At 44.4% G+C, this 17,004-nt stretch overlaps 1 long non-coding RNA gene across 1 annotated transcript; it reads right to left on the bottom strand.

Moving 5' to 3' along the window:
• Positions 1 to 2,550: 2,550 nt before the first annotated feature.
• On the bottom strand, positions 2,551 to 15,515 carry LOC148222501 (uncharacterized). The gene is made up of 3 exons (XR_015805915.1): positions 15,377 to 15,515; positions 3,306 to 3,512; positions 2,551 to 2,992 (listed from the first exon to the last, which is right to left on the bottom strand). It is a non-coding gene; the product is annotated as an uncharacterized LOC148222501 (long non-coding RNA).
• Positions 15,516 to 17,004: the final 1,489 nt, after the last annotated feature.

Raw genomic sequence — 17,004 nt, 5'->3', positions numbered from 1 at the left:
TAAAACTGCTTTTACATCCAAGTACCTTCTAACAGGCTGTACCCCTTTCTATGGTCTCTAACCTGTACTTTTCACCACTGTTGTAAAACTGCTAACCCCAGACCTACTACACCACATTTCTGACCAAGATTTGTTTGAGAATATCTGACTTGTGGTGACCCAAGCACTCTAGAAAACATTCCCTAATTCTTCATTTTCTTTCATTCATAATTCTTCATTCCCATTCTTCATTTTTCATGTGTGATGGTCTAACCGTGCTGGCAGTTCTTGTCCAAAAAGATATGAGATGTAAAACTGGTGAGCATTCCTAAGGGGTTGGTTGCACACTTGCCTTTCCAGTATTTAGAGAAATATTTTAGCAATATCAGACATTGCTTGGAGCTCTGGTTCTGTACACTATGAACATTATCTAAAAGTATTTTTGTAAAAACTCTACATGAAACATTTGGGCCTTTCAGGTGCTCTTTAAACATCTAATTTCCCAAAGTATTGATTTTGAGTCTGTCTTAGTACAAGGACTTCTTTTTTGCTTCTACTGGGTCAAAACCATCATCATCATCATCAGGGAGGTGTTCAGCTTCTTTGGCAAGAATTGAATGCTTGTTTTGGCACTAGATGGGTTAACAGCTGACAGGATATTTTAAAGTCAGCTATGTCAATTAATCTGTCAATATTCCAGCTTTTCCACTATCTTGGGAGTTCAGTGCTGCTTTTGTTGCTTTTCCACTCTAATGTTCCAAAACCTCTTGAGCAACATCCCCCCTCCCCCAGCCTCCCATTTGTTCAGCTTTTTAAGAAACCCTTTCCACTTATATTGTGAATGCAATCTATGCCAGAAACATTAACTGTAGGTTTTATAGCTGTATAAAATCTGGTATAAATATCACAACTCCATCTTAACTACCAAATTTTTGCTACATACCTTTAGTGTCAATGATTACACTATTTAAAATATTAACAGGCTGCTGATGGCACAACATTTCCTCATTTGAAGAGAAATTTAATAGAGTTCCTCGGACTACAGATGCTTTGGAGAAATTAGTCTTTGAAATTTGGACTGTCCAACTGGACTGTTTCTTAATTACAACAAAGAACAGGCAGTTTCTGTCAGCTGAGGCTACCAAGAATAGAGTTGCTCCCTTCATCACTGCTTTGATAAGCAGATGGCCTCAGCCACTTCTTCATTGTGGAGCTGGAAATGGAGCTGGTTCAATGCAATCAAGGGCAGGAATGAGTTACAAGCAACAGGCTGGCCTTGACCCTTATCTTGAGCTAGGAAGTGGCACCTCTAGAGCAGGGTAAGTCAGGAGAAGGATTATTTGTTTTGGAGCTGATGCTTCTTCACTGCATTACACAGTATAAAGGTGTAAGATGATGCTGATCCTGTCACATCTTTGCCTAACAAGATTCATTCCTTCTTGTATTCTGATTTAGTATTGGGCCCAGAGAAGAGCAACAGAGCTGTTGAAGGATCTAAACAAGAAGTCCTGCAAGGAGTGGCTGAGTGAATTCACAGAGAGGCATGGCCTGGAGAAAAGGAGGCTGGGGGGATCTTATCACCCTCTACAACTCCCTGGACCTCTGCTCCCAGGTGACAAGAGACTCGACAAGAGGAAATGGCATTACATGCTACATACTTGCTGCTGTTCTCTGTTACCATCAGTGCACAAATTAAGTATCCAAAACATCTTGGATGGTTTTAATTACAGACACTCTCTCAGTGGAAAGATGGCAATGACAACAAAGAGTATAAGGACATTTCTTCAGTTAGCAGCAGCACCCAGCTGAAAACAGTCCTGAGTGGGGCACTGGAATAATGGATTATGTTTACATGATGGATCTACTAAGGATGTTCTTCCTAAAGGCAACTTTCAAGTAAAAGAAATATGCCATCAAAAACTGAGGACTACAGCTCTAAGGAATAAGATTTCAACATCTGCCCTGGTTATTTAAGGATCTATTTTCTTCGTTTGTATCAAACTATGTGTCATTGTTCTTTTTAAGATTACACCCTCCAGAGAAGGCAAGTGGATTACTCAGAGGCAGGTCCTGACCAGCACTGCTGTGTACAAGCAGGCAAAGGGGATGGAGTCATCTGGCTGCTTTTTGGATGGGAAAGCATCATCGTGGTAGCCATAGAAACAAAGACCATAGGCAGGGCTTACAGCACCTGGCCCCAGGCTATGCCTTGCCCTTCTTGGAGCACAGCAGGACTGGGTGTGGGCAGTGCTGAGCAGAGATCCCACAGGAGAACATGAGCTCCTCAGGAGGTGGTGTCTGACTCAACAGGGCAGAATGCAGGCAGCACTGGGGCACTGCACCGTTTTAGGGACTAGGACTTGGAAAATAATTTAACACACAGAGCCCAAATCAGAGTTATCACCAAAGACTTTGTGGCTGCTCTCGGAAACAAGCCTATTCCCAGTGATTTGGTGATAGGCAAATAGCTGCTGTTTGTGCTTCCAGAGCTTAGGAAATTTAAGCAAGCAGTAAGTATTCTTCACTGCCTGTCCTCATGAGCCATTCAAAACAACATTGAAATAGACCAGCTCCCTTTGAAAGGCCTTTATTAAGGAATCAGCTCTTTATTGTGGGTGGGGGTACTCGTGGGGTGCACACACACCACTGCTGCTCCCAGATGACGACACAGAAGAGGAGGTTCTGTGCAGCTTGGTCCACGAAGGGCAGAGCTGGGGCTTCTGTCCTCACAGGAGTCCCCTAGGAAGGCAATTTTGGCTCCCTGTCTAGGGTCCCATTTCCGACCAGGCACTGTTGTGTCAGGGTGAGGATCCTGGGTGTCATGAGAGCACAGCTCCAGAAGACAGTTCCCAATACAGACAGACCATCTTGGCTTGTTGAAACTTCAGCTGGCTCGTTTTATAGGGGATTTATTTATCCAAATGGTACCCATAATTCCTCAGTTCTTCACTTTGCATATCAGTCCTATGATGTCACCTCCCCTGGTGCCATGCCAGAACAGCAGCAGCAATACCTGATGGACAAAAAAGGTGGGGGGTACACAATCAAGGGATTGAGGGATGGGGAAACCAACATCACAGCTGAACTGGGGCACTTCACAACACCAACAATTAACAGCAATAACGCCATTAACAATTTATCAATTAACAAACAGTAACTTTTGGTGGAACTGGGCTAACTTGTAAATTTATTTACAGCAAACATCACCTGGTTTATCAGCACTGCCCCAGAGAGCACCACTCCAATAGAGAGAGAAAGGTTCTGTGGATATAATTTCTTCAGTAACCCCTTTGAATCTGATGTGCTATTGAAGTGCAAGATCTTACCTGTGCATGGTCACAAACACATTGGCTTTGCAGCAAGCTTTGCCCAGCATCATGCCAACTCTCCCAGCCTTGCTTCCTCTGCTGTACCCTGATCCAGAGGGACAGAGCAGACACTGCTTTGCTGACCATCTGTAAGCCATGTAAATAACTGAGAGCTTCATTTGCAATTTTTGTGCACGTAAATCTGACAACAGCATGTACAGCAAGCTAACAAAAAAAGAGAAAAAAGATCAATTTTTACCTCATTAGGTGGGACTGAGTGTCCACAAAGTGACTGTGGGATAGAAAAAGGGTATCTCCTGCACACAAACTCATTTGTCTCTTCCTGACCTGTGAGTCCCCACTGTTACCAACCAATTACCCTGATGTCTCCAAACCCAAGGTAGTTTCAATGCTGTATTGACCAGTTTATCTTCATCAAATATTCAAACAGGCCCAGAACTCCCAGTCTCAGTAGCCTGGGAATAAGTCTGTATCTGATTTTAAAATAACCACCTCCAAGCTGGGCAGAAAAGTTGTTCTCTTTTGCAGTTGGGGTACGGGGGGGGAAGGGAGGAAGAGAAAAATCCTTGAAGTCTTCCTATAAGTGAAAATTTCAGCCATATCCTCAACCTTTAAAAAATTCTGTTCAAGGCACAAATACTACAGCCAGTGTGTGAAAACAGCTTTGCTTCTATAATGATCAGACAAGTCCAACTAAAGTATCTTTCAGCTTCAGGCTGGATTGGGCCCTTAAACTGAGCAGATCAAAGCAATGGGCACCAACAGAACAAACTAAGATGCCATTCTTGTTGCTGAGTTGTAAAAGCATGTCATGATTTAGAAGAACACTAGTGTTAACAGCTTAATTATGCTATAAAAACCACCAAAAAGACATTGCTTAAAATTCCTGCACACTGATACCAATCAGAACAGCCTTTAGATCACGGCCCTATTTCCTGTAAGTATATATAAATTTATATAGAAGACCCCTGCCATGATTCACTGAGTGTTTATATCAAAGTGATTAGGTAAGTACTGACTTTTCAGAAGAATCCAATGAAAAACAAGGCCAAATGCCAAATATTTAGGAAATAGGGGTATTTAGAAATGAGATTACAACATCAATGTCAGAAATATCTAGAGTTGGAAAAGAATCAGGTAAATTGCAACATCAATTCTATCAAGTAACCCTTCCTCTCCAAATTCACTTTGATGTTCTAGTCAAATATTTCAGACTGCAGATCAAACCCAGGTCTGGTTTTGGAGGAAGTGTTTTTATGAAGAATTTCAGGAGTCCAGGACCTGGGGGGTTGCATCTGTAGGCCAATAATCATGGTCAAAAGAATATTCATCACTGCTATGGAGCAGGGGCTCCCTTTCCTAGCAGTTCAGAAAGACTGAATGAGTTCTTGAACTACACATATATATATATATATTCCCTAAATGCAGATGCTTTCATGCACCCACATCAGCCAGCATAGCAAATTCCTACACCTATGGCTCAGAAAAAAATTGATTTATACTAGAGAGAAAGTGAGACTGGCAGCTTTACAGCTTCTTCCAGGTGGAAAAGGATTTGCTTTGCCAGTTTTTCTGCAAGTAGAGCTTTCTTCACTGGATACTACAAAAAATAAAAGTACTAAAAATTTAGAACTTGGACATAAACCTTCAAAGGATAACACTGTCTTATGGGGCAGTCACTACCCCAAAACACACACACAGCCAGGAACATCATGTAGCTTTACCCTGATCTCCTCAAGGTGCACAGCTCAGGAGATGACTTTGATTCAGCAGGTGGCTCTGTCTGAGCCTTGCTGCTTGCAATTGTTGCAGGGCATTGAAGAGCAAAACTTGCACCAATCTTGCCATTAAATGGCAATACTCCATGTCTGGATACCTTAAGGGCTGAGGGGACCTCGAGGAACTTAACTTTACTTCTGTGAGGGCTGGAAACCCATCAGGAATGTTTCATTTCCATTAGGTTTCTGTCACAGCAGAAGAGCCTAAACTGGACAAAAATTAATAAATAAATTGATATTTCCAGGTACAGAGATGGAATGGTAGAAATGAAGACTGGAAAAAGCAGGTTTGGTCTTCTTGGAAGACAAGATAGAGCCTTGGGGGGTTACCATAGTGCACTCAGGTCTAGTACTCCCAAAGAAAATCAGCACTATCCTGCAGGGATTTCCTCATCTTGAGATCCTACACTGCAGCTGTGGCAGCCCACTCATGGATTCTCTGCAGCACATCCCAGGCTTTGCTCTGGAAAATCAAGGACTTATATAGGAGAAGAGAAATAATGACATTTTTTCAGTTCTCCTACACTGTTGCAGACAGACCATTTGCACTGCTTGTCTCACAGTGGAGTTAACTCCCTCATGCAGCACATCTCCTGACACTCACCCTGAAAAACAGGCAGCAGAAACAGGAGATAATGACTGTGTGTGAAAGGGTACAAAACATCAGGGTCAAGAAGGGGAGTGGGAAGGCTGAGGAACAGGGATTCATAGCCAAGGGTTCTGATCATACCATGGATTCACCCTGAGGCCTTGAAAAATGCACTTGGCTCCTGCCCCTGGCCAAGGTCAGGTAGAGCCCTTCATACAACCTGTGCCAGAAGCAAAAATACTTGAAGGAAAGTAAGGGAGAGGTGCTTTAGGACAAGCCAACACCTTTTCCCAGCTACAGAGAACCTCAGATGAATGGAGTTCTATCTCTGCATACTCTTCATTATCTCAGTTGCTCTTAAGATAAACAGCATGGAGAATAAATAACTTTATGGCAATGGATCAAACAGGACAAGATAGTCAAACTTCTTCTCTCTCCAACCCTGCCAATTTTGTTCCAGGCTGCCTCTAACCACCAGTCTCTTGTTCTGAAAGGGATTTTGGGGGAGAGAAAGATTGTAGGTGGAACAGGAGTTCTGAGAGAAGACAGGAGTCACAGGCCTCAAGGGATGGCTCATTAATCGTGGACCACTTGAAATTATTTTTGTCTCTCAACACCTTTTTTTGGGTAAAATATATTGATGGAACAAGCTGTTACAGCGATGCAGCAGGAAGCAGAGCAGATGCTGCAAACCACTTATGTCACATATAATCCATGGGAAGCAAGGCAGACTTCTCTTCATGGGGAAGCAAGGCACAAGGAAAACTGGCCTCGCCAGGCCAGGTGAGACTGGAAGAGGTCACATCCTGGCTGTGGAATGGGAAAGCAGACAAGGACTTCATGCAGGCCAGGACTGAGTAGGGAGAGCAGTTGGAGGTCAGGAAAAGCAGCATCCTGGTGTTCCCAGCCTTCTTTACATCTTCCAGGGGTGGACCCAGTGCAGCTCTCTGCACGACATAACCTCACCTCCATTTCAGGCCCTTCTTCCTCTCTCCCTCTCTGCCCCCAGCACAAGGGGCAGCACTGCCTGTGAACTGCCAGGGAGAAGCAAGAAAAATAATCTAAGCCTCTGCCCAGGCTGCTGGGTCTGAGCAAAGAACAGTTTTCTTTCAGGATCAAACAAGGGCTCCAGCTGCCCCCCAAGAATCAGGGGACAAGTTCTGGCCCTGTGAATTTGTCAATGCCCTCATCCCTCTGCTCATGCAGGACCTCTCACTTCCTATGCTCTCTCTAGTGAGCAGTGAGGCAGAGCTTGGGGAGGTGGATCCAGCCCCCAAAAAGCTGAGAGCCAGCACTGTGGGCAAAGGGAGAACATGTCCCAGCACAGTTACATGCTGAAGACCAGGAAATGGGAACCTGCCTGGAAAAGGCTTCTGCTCCTTTCCCCCTCAGAGAGGAACAGTGGAACTTGGCAGAGCACAAGTTGACTGCAGGAAGCTCCTGCTTATAACAGCTGTTCTACAGCTACCACAAAGTATTTTCTTTTTAAAATATCAGGTAAAAATAGATAGCAAAATTGAGGGGAGAAAGAAGAAACCTCACAAAACACTTAAAGGCTCTGATAAGTCTCCAGTGAGAAGGAGCACTCTATCTTACTAAATCAAGTTCAATCTGCCAAAATTTTTGGTGTTCTGGTTCTTTAAATGGATAAATTGTGAAAATTTCTAATCATAGAGCAGTGATTTAGGAGATGGAGTTACAGAGACTTTCCTGATCCAGTCAGGCATCTGTATGGTCTAGAGCAGAGAATTTTCCTGGAGAAGGCAGAGGTTTCTGGCCAGGCTGTGGGGCTCAGCAAGACCCTCCCCAAGCTGAGGGGAGCACAGCACAGCTGTGCCTATCAGCATGCCTTTGTTTCCTACCCGTGCTCAGAGGGGGTGTTGAGATGAGAGATGTTTATTAATATCATCATATGAAACAAATTGTATGAACTTATTAAGACAAACTGGAGTCTAGTCTTGACATGGTCTTTAATTCTGAAACCAGTATAAATCTCTGTGACAGAAGAGAAAAGATTGGTGAACTACAATAAAAGGGAAATGAAGGTTCAGGACAAATTCCATTTTCCTGCTGCAGACCAGTTACAGTCAAGATACCAAGAGCATGGCGAGTGTGCAAGGAAAAGTGGAGAAAAGTGACAGACATAACACAGGAAGTTCAGAGCATCCCATCCTGTTCTCAGCTACTCCAAAGGAGACAAAACAAACTGTTTTCCACACCCTGCTGTGCTAGGCTGTTGACAGAGCCCCTCTTATTTGCTTTAACAACAAGCCACAGTATCACCAATCCCTCCTAGTCTGTCCACGCCCTCTCTCAGGATGGGCCACCTGGGAAGACAATCAGAAGTAAAAGCAGAAATGAACAAAATACATCAGCAATCCTTTCCCTTGTGAACCCTGGTGCCCCAGGGAACAGCAAGAGCTTTGCCTTGTGGCTTCAGAAGCATGTGGGTTTAATACAGGTAGCAGCTAAGCATAAGCAGGGATACATTCCCAAGTTATTAATTTTTTTTTTCAGGTTTTTTTGCAATGAGCTCCAGGAGAGCTGCTGCACAGTGGCAGCAGCAGTGGCAATGTCATTTAAGCCATGCATTATTGCAAGCTGGCAGGGAGAGAAGTCAGTGAGGGTGCCAGGGGGAAGTCAGGCTGGACAGGAGGAGCCTTTAGACTTGTGGCAGCCTCAGACCAGGAGCATCATCTCTCTCAGGATGCACCTGAAACCATCGAGTCCAGGGGTGAAGGAAGCAGACAAGGGACATAAGCAAGAATGAGGTGAGAGTCTACTCAAATTCTGCCATAACTCCCCGGGTGTCTGTAGTTTTGGCCTGTCAGTGTGTCTGCAATCAGGACAGAAGCGAGGAGAAGTCCTCTCCCATCATTTAAGGTCATCTCTCCACTGAGTCTGGGTCCCAGGCCAGATGTGTCCAGGTTTGCAGACCCCCCATGGCCGGGTCAGTCACCATGGAGCAAAGGGAGCTCATCTCTGCAAGTGACACTCACAGCCCATAACCAACTGACTCATCTGCTCCTGTTCCATAACACAGCCTGCCTGCTCCAAGCCACGTGGAACATCTGGGGATGTCTGGGTGAAGGCTTCACACACTGAGTGGCTCACACACACACCTCTGTGCTACTCTGAATTTTCTCCAGCCATCATATCCTGGGGAACTGGTGAAAAGGTTTATTGCAAATGTTAAAGAGACAAGGTGGAAACATGCTAATGCAAATCTGTCTTTCACAATGGATACATTACATTCAACAGGAGCCTTTTCTCTGGATTCAGCAGGCTGATTATCAGGCCAACATTTAGGAAAAGGGAGAGAACATCACCAACTTCTTGAATTCTGCTTGGATCTTGCCATGCTCCCTGATGCTGCAGAGGGCAAGACAGCAGCCATAAATCACGTTAATGTTTTCAGGAAAGCACAGCATGTCACACAATGGCAACTGTCAGGTGTTAAAAAGGCCACTTAAGTAGTGTGGTGGGGGGTTAAATCATGGAGCAAAACAAATCCCTCCTGGAGTTTGCTCTGCACAGTCTTGGAAGCTGCTTCCAACATCTGAGACAGGTGGGAAAACACATCCAGGTGACTCAGCTGTTCACAGCACTCATCTCAGGGGCTGTGTGTCCTTCCAGCTCCTGTTTGTCCCCTACATGACTTTAAGGCAGCCATAGACTCTTTACCTCTCCAATGGCCCAAGGGCTGCATTCACAGAGCCCTGTACTCCCCTCCCTGCTCTGGCCAGCATGCCACCAGTGGCACAGCACAGAGCTCAGTGACAGCTCAGTGCCCTGCAGTGCATCACTGAACAGGATCTGGAAGTAGCCAGACACACAAAGCCAGACACACCTCTTCCTCTTGATTACCATTTTTACCAGGAACTTGTTAAAGCTTCAAATAAAAGTTTCATTCAAATGGATTTTTGTGCCAAAATGGGAGATGAGGGAAAAAATATAAAGACCCTCTTCATATAAAAAGGAAACATATGTCCAAGGCTTTAAACTTGCTTTCACAACCACTTACAGAACAGGAAAATCATTAAATCTGATCCTTTCACACAAAGGTCTTAATTTCAACAAAATTTTCTAATGAAAACACTTTCATGGAAACATGCATGGCCAACTTACATTTTATTCTATTCCTAGGACATGCACCTTATGGGTCTGGAAACAAGATGGTAATTGTAGAGGGAACAGGCAAATCTTTCCCCTTAGTGAGCAACAATTTTGCTTAAGGACCTTTCACCCAACAATTGGAAATGCTCTCATTTGATTTCTGCTGGCAAAGATATCCAAAACTTCATGGGGAACAAAAGCTTAACAATACCTCTGGCTCCCCAGCTTTAGAACAGAGTTTAGGCATGATTTCACCATTTCACCACTCAAGAATACCCCAGTCCTGTCAACATCCAGTCTCTGGAGTTATTAACATTTCCCTGTTGCTATGGGCCTTCTTTGCAAGTGAGACTGGTTAACCAACAGCCACAGGTCTCTGTCATCATTCTTTTCCTCTTCAACACCCTCCCCAACATCTTTGTCCTCACCAGCATCTAAAGGCGCCAGCACACACACAGACATCATGATGAAATTCATGTCAGGCAAGGAGAACACAGTCACATATATGAGAAGATGAGATTATCTGCTTGGCTGCTGCTTGCTCTGTAGAAGTTCCAAAGTCCAGGACAGTAAAATTTCCACTGAACTTGCATTTTCTGTGATGTAACTCTCTTAAATGATTTAGGGAAAAAAATTTCAAAATTGCAGACCAGCTGCTGACAAAATGCCACATAGACTGTGCCACTTGTGACTAGGCCTGTCACAGTCCATTAACACATGGAGGACTGGAAGCTTTTGTTCAACAAATAGATTAAGCACATGCAGGTTTCAACAGGGGCTACACCCATCAGGGAAGCTCTGAGACCCAACTCTTCCTTTGCATGCCCACCTGCCCAAAAACTTCACCTTCTCTGCATTCCAGGTGTCTCAGAAACAGAAAAAAAAAGCAAATGCTTCTCTCCCAAGAGCCACCAGCAATAAATAGGGCAAGGCAAGCACCCAGCTAAGGGGCCAGGATGCATCCCAAGAGGCTCAGGGGAAACACTGGCTCTGCTGCTCCAGCTCTTCCCTCCTGGTTGCATCAGCCACACCTGGCACAGGGTTGTGTCCAAGCAGGAGCTGCAGACATGTCACACTCCTGCTGTTAACAGCCCAGTAGGATGGAAAGAGTTCAAAATAGTCAGTCTGCACTCAAATGCAAGTTATTCTTGGGTACCAGATTCCCATTGCTTCAATTCTCCATTTCCAAACCTCATCCCAGGCTCAGAACTTGGTGAAGCTCAGTTCCACTCAGGATGCACAGCCTGGATGAAGGGAGTGTGGTCATTGCTGAGTTTTCCAGGTCAGGGATGGAGAATGAGCTTTCTGATCCACCTCTCACTGGAAACACTGGCACTCCCAGGATTTCGTTTGGTGTTTCCTCCCTTTGCTCTCTACTTCAGGACAGCAGGACCCTGAAACCTTGCCCTAAAGGTTTGTGCCATTCTTGTTCTTCCTTTCCTCATGGCCTGTTAGATCTAACTGGAAAAAAGGGGTTTGGGACCTCCTTTTCTAAGGATGAGGCAAAGCACTCAACTGAAATGGCAAGGTTTAGCTTAACAGGCCTCTTGAGGAGATCAGAGGGAAAAGTGCTCCCATTCAACTAACCTGGAGTGACAACCAAGGGGAGCTCCAGTTTGCCTCTAATGGGACACAGCCTTGTGAACTCAGTGATGGTACAACACAGCTCACATGGCTTGTTCAAATGCTGCAAAATTTGTTCTTAACTTCACTGAATATTCCAAAAGTCCAGAAATTCCACTACAAAATAAAAATCAAAATATGGTAAAAAAATACATTCCTATTCTTCTCCTTCAGTTCTTTTTCTGAATTTTTGAGAGGATAAAACACTAGGGGAAAAAAATTGAATGTATCCACACAGCTACTAATCCATAGATTTCTCAGCTGCTCAGTCTAAAACTTGCACAGCCACACTTTCTAGGAAACATATTTGAACTTAAAGCAGCAAGATCTTAACACAATCCAAAGTGCAAACTGTATGCAAGATCCATTTGTAAAACTAATCTGTGCAAGAAATTTTTGCCAGGGCTGTAATTGTCATGAAGCTGTGTAGACATATTTGTTTCAAATATACCAGCAGGAAAAAGGCACAGGAACACATTTTGCAGTGGGGAAGGAATGGGATCATTTGCCCAGGCAGTACTTGTTTTGTTCACTGATAAATATTCTAAAGGCAAAAATAATTTTTTTCCCTACTGGGAAGACAGAAGGAGCTGCTCAAGCAGAGTGTAATTGAGCTGACCAAGAAACCAGACATGCTCCAAGTGAGCCCCATGGAGCAGGCTCTCAGAAAAACAGGAAGCTCCCACATTTCAACTTTTAGAAACTTTCCTGTCTTTAGCTGTAGGGATACCCCAGCAAACACACAGGCCATGATGTCATTCCTCAAGAGCTGGTCCCCTGGATCCCTGCATCATTTATCCCAGCAGACAGCCCCCATCCCTGACACCTGAAGTCCTTCCACAGCTCACAGAACAGATCTCTCCAAGCACCTTGGTCCTGCCCCAGGTGCAGGCTGAGCGTGGCAGGGTGGTGGCTGTGCTTTGGGAAGAGCATGGTAACACCAGGCTGGCACTGACCCAGCTGTCAGCTCACCAGCACAGCTCCCTGCCCATGCCAGCCCTGAGGACTCCTTTCCCCACCAACTACTTCTGCAATGCTTGGGCTCATCACTGTTTGTCTTAAGCCCCAGCCATTTCTGCTGATCCAGAGAGGACATGGAAGACTCCTTCAAATATCACATTCATCACCACTGGCTTGGCAACAGCTTCTCTTCAACTCCCTGCCTGGCACATGCCTCCTTTTATCTGTGCTGCCCTGGCAAACTGGGCACTGCTCGCTCTTCCAGGCTGGCCTTTGCCTCCACCACGACCTCTGTTTATGTTACTTTCCCAACACACTTGCAAATATGATAAAGGTTAACCAGGTACAAAAGGTAAATAGGGTTACACAAAGCTGGATTTAGCAATTTTGTTTTATTGGCCACTAAGGCAGGCAATTCTTCGATGCAGGTAATGAGGAGATAGTCAAGCCAGATAAAGGATCTGTGCAATATAAACATCCTCCCAAAAGCCTGCTCCCCGCTTGCATAAGCACTGTAATCATGAAAGCAATTCTTAATGGAGCCACTTGGCAGAGGCCCTGGCACAGCAAGCTGTGAGCCTCTCCCCAGCTGATGGAGCAGCTCCAAGAGCCTGTTACTACAGCCTGCAGAGGGCAGGAGGAGGGGCAGGAGCGGGGGACACAGAGCTGGCTCCAGTCTGCAACCAGTGGCACTGGGGCAGGGCAGGTCTCCTCTAACTTGTCACCTGTGTGGTTTGGAGCAGGCCAGTTATCCCCCGTGCTCTGCATCTGCCCATGGAAAGGGATGATTTCCCCTTTGTGCCCCATCTTTCATAGGTAAACTCTTACAATGAAGGCTGTTCCTTACACACAGATAAGGGCTTCTGGCTGGAACTGTTGTCGTCACTCAAACCTGCAGCATTATTCTGTGAATAGGTGACTAATTTTTCCTGACCTTTTGATATCTGTCCCTTACCTTAGAGAAGGTAAACCAAAACAAACCAAGATCCATTTTTCCTGGCATCCTGCCCTCTCACCTCTCTGTACCAAAACCTAGGGCAACCCAGAAAGCTGAACAGGAAACCTTTTGCACCTCACATCTCATGCTCTGGCTTTGTTTTCTGCTTGGCTATCACATTTAGGCTGTCCCATGGAGCATAGAAGTGCCAGAGCTGCTTTTTCTCTCAGCAGAGATCACCAGTGTCTCACACTTTGCCTCTGCATGGCTTCCCAAGAGGTGAAGGCTTGGGCACTTGCCCACCACCAGGCGTGGGCTCAGTCTGCTGCTCAGCTCTGCCTTCCTGGCAGTACCACAACAAACACCCTCCAGGGAAGGGGAAGATTCAGGAGAGTCTCTATCCATACATTTTCCATGCAAAGTAAAATAAGAAAGTGAAGCTTACTTCACCCCAAAAGTCCCTAACTTCAGGACAGGTATAACAGTCACTTGCTCCCCATGATGTGGTTTTCTTACCAGGCAAATGGGGCCTCGTTCCCACAATGAACAGTGCACAGGACTGAATCAGAGCCTGGGCATCCACTCAAACATCCATAATGCTCATTTCCAGTGCTGTACATTAAGAATTTTACCTTGCCTAAGCTCATTTAGCTCTCAGCACTGATCCTCAGACTGATATAGGAATTTCCCTATCCTACACACTTTAAATAATAGTTGACCAGTTACCATATTAGGAGTAACTATTGGAAAGTATTAGTATAGAGCCAGTGAGTTTTAGTCTAGTAAACAGATAGGCTCAAAGGTTTAGCCTAATAGAGTAGAGCTCATTTTCTAGTCTACAGCTTGCCACTGGCACATTTCAGCTGAGTGTGCCTTTTCTGCCCTCTGTGAAACACAGATGTACTTCTGCAAAGTGCTCCAGGACCTATGAATAGAAAGTGCTGCACAACAATTTGGGGTTATAGGCAGAACAGGACCCACAGTGGTCTCCATAACTGACCATTCACCAGCTGTATCAGAGAGGCCAGTAGTGATATAGTGGCCAACTAGGAATTATCTCCAGCTGGCAGGCAGAATACATTTAAACTCACTATGCTTCTGGACTTTTAGGGTTTTTTCAATACTCAGGTTAATACTGACCTTTTGCAGAAGTATAAAACATATCTGTAAGGATTATGGGCCTTTTCTCAAGCCTTCTGAAGGTAATACACCTGTTTGCATCAACATTAATAAACTATCCAGCAAGAATAGCTGAATTTAGCAGCCCCACTGGCTGCTAAATAAAGACAGCTGTCTGCCAATATAAGATTGGGACTATAGGAAGGCTGCAATTTTATTTTCCATTTCTGCTAAAATCCTCACTATCTCCATTAGCATCCATGTCCCAGCTAGGACACCAGGACAGCAGTTGTTTCAATTTACATTCTACAAGAATATATTAGATAAGGTGATCACACAGGTATCCTCATGGCACAAAACCTACTCAAATGTCCTTGTTTTTCTCATTCTGTTTTGCAACCCAACTTGAAATGACCCCATGTCACAGGTTGTGAACAAGCAGTTCTTTCTTCACTGAAGATAAGAGAAAGGCTGCCAAGCTGCCAGCACCTTGGGCTTTGGTTTGGGTCTTGTTTGTTTTATTTTGGAACCACCCATTTGGCTTCAGTATCTTGATACATATTAAAGAGGAGTTACTAAAGATAGGCAATTTCGTATTTGGGTTTTGAGACAAATCTGTGGTTATTCTGTATGTAATCAGCATCTTAAAATACAGCTAACCTGCTTTCTTTCCTATTCCTTATATCTGGAAGTTCTCTGACAAGCTATGAGCTTCCCTTGCCCAATGTTCAGCTTCAAGTCTTATTACTCACCATCTTTGACTACAGAAAACAACCCTGTCTGAAGTTCACTCATTTTAAAATTTCAGGACTAGAGCTGGTATAAACTGACAAATCTCCACTGGTATTTAGGAAGCAATGTTAATTTTTGGGTTTGATTTTTTTAAATCAAATTATCTGTTTCTCTAGGTGGTATAAAATCATACATGACATAAGAAAAACCTTACCATGTGTTACTTAACCAAGTGAGCAAAGGAGCAGCACAGACATTCTTCTGAGAGATCTAATAACAAGTGTTCTGCTGATAATAAAGGCTAACTTAAGCCACCACAACTAATTCAGAGTGCAGGCTTGACACTTGTTTATCTGGACAAACAATTATGAAATGTTCTTTTGTCCCTGTGAGTACTGTGTAGGCAAGTGTCATGACTTTCTGGGTTACTTTAAAGGGGCACTGCTTAGGTACTTACTGCTCAGGAAACAAGAGATGCCTTGGGCAGACTGGCCAAGCTCAAGGACCACTTTTTCCTCCTTCATAGGACTGACTCCAATCTGACCCAGTTGGAGTTTTGGGGTGTGATTTCCCAGAAGTGTCAGGGTGTAGCAACTAAATAATGTTTTCCCGAGGCATTCAGATCCCTAATGGCAAATTGTGATCAGGCACACAGAAACCCTGAGTGGATTTTAAAAACAAACTTGAGAGTCTAAACAATTAAACACTTTGGTAATTTTTATGTGTATTTCTGAACTGGGACTTTACAACAATCTGTGGATTTTTCCATTTAGAAATAATTGGTAACAACAGACCACCATGTTACACTCTAGACCAGCTGCACACAGATACAACGATCCCCTCAGCATCCTGCCTGCTGCAGATGATTGCAACCCCTTTTCTTGGAAGAGGAAACAACCTGCTAGCAGGACTCCCACCCCAGGCATCAAACTGACCTGTGTGCCTGCAGTCATGGAGACAAGGACAAAGGCTCCCAGGCAGCAAAACCCCAACACATTTCCCTGCTGTTTCAGGCTGAAGGTGCCCCACTGCCTGACTGCACAGCCCAGGGTGGCTCAGCTCTGCTCACAATCTCTGCTGAACTTCTCAGAAAGAGCAAGTTCCCAGGGTAATGCCTTAGACAAGGAAAGAAAAACCCAAAGCCCTGCACAAAATGGCATTTTATCAGTTTTTCTGAGAAGCAAGAGCAGAGAAGCCGTGGTGTTACATCCTTCATGATGTGGTTGTGAGAATGCCATTACTAACACCCCACATCTCCTCCAATGCCCTCCCATAGAGAGCTCTCCTTCAGTCACTGATGAAATAAGGAGTCATTTGAAATTTGTTTTGTAAATTAGAAATTATATATTTAAGTCAACAGAGCTGGTCAAATACAGCAGTGACTTACAAAGCCCCTGCAATACTTGTGCATGGAAAAACCTTATCTGACTGTTCCCATGCTGCTAACTCATATCCTTGCTCCCAAACAAAACACTCCTGGCTGACATTGCTCACTTCACCTTTTTCTAACATAAAAAGGGAAGAGAGACCTGCTAATGAGGAGATTCAAGAGAACAGACTTTTGCCAGAAAACAAGGCTGATTAAAGCTCTCAGAGTAGGACCCAGCACCAGGACAACAAACTATCACAGACAGCTTCAACCACGACCTCTAAAACTGCTAATTGCCAGCAGATGAGAAGAATATCAAGGGCTTACCAAGGATTCCAAAAACAATTTGACAAATTCATAGGAAAGCCTATTGGAAGCTGTTAAGCACAGGATACATCTCCACTGCAGAGCACATCCCAGAAGGAAATATCATCAATAATCTTGGTTTATGCTCTGTGGCCACTGTCAAGAGA

Source organism: Sturnus vulgaris, chromosome 11, assembly GCF_052056855.1.
Source record: "Sturnus vulgaris isolate bStuVul1 chromosome 11, bStuVul1.hap1, whole genome shotgun sequence".
Taxonomy (NCBI): domain Eukaryota; kingdom Metazoa; phylum Chordata; class Aves; order Passeriformes; family Sturnidae; genus Sturnus; species Sturnus vulgaris.
Note: the sequence above shows the minus strand (reverse complement) of the source record. Positions and strands in the feature narration are given on the sequence as shown.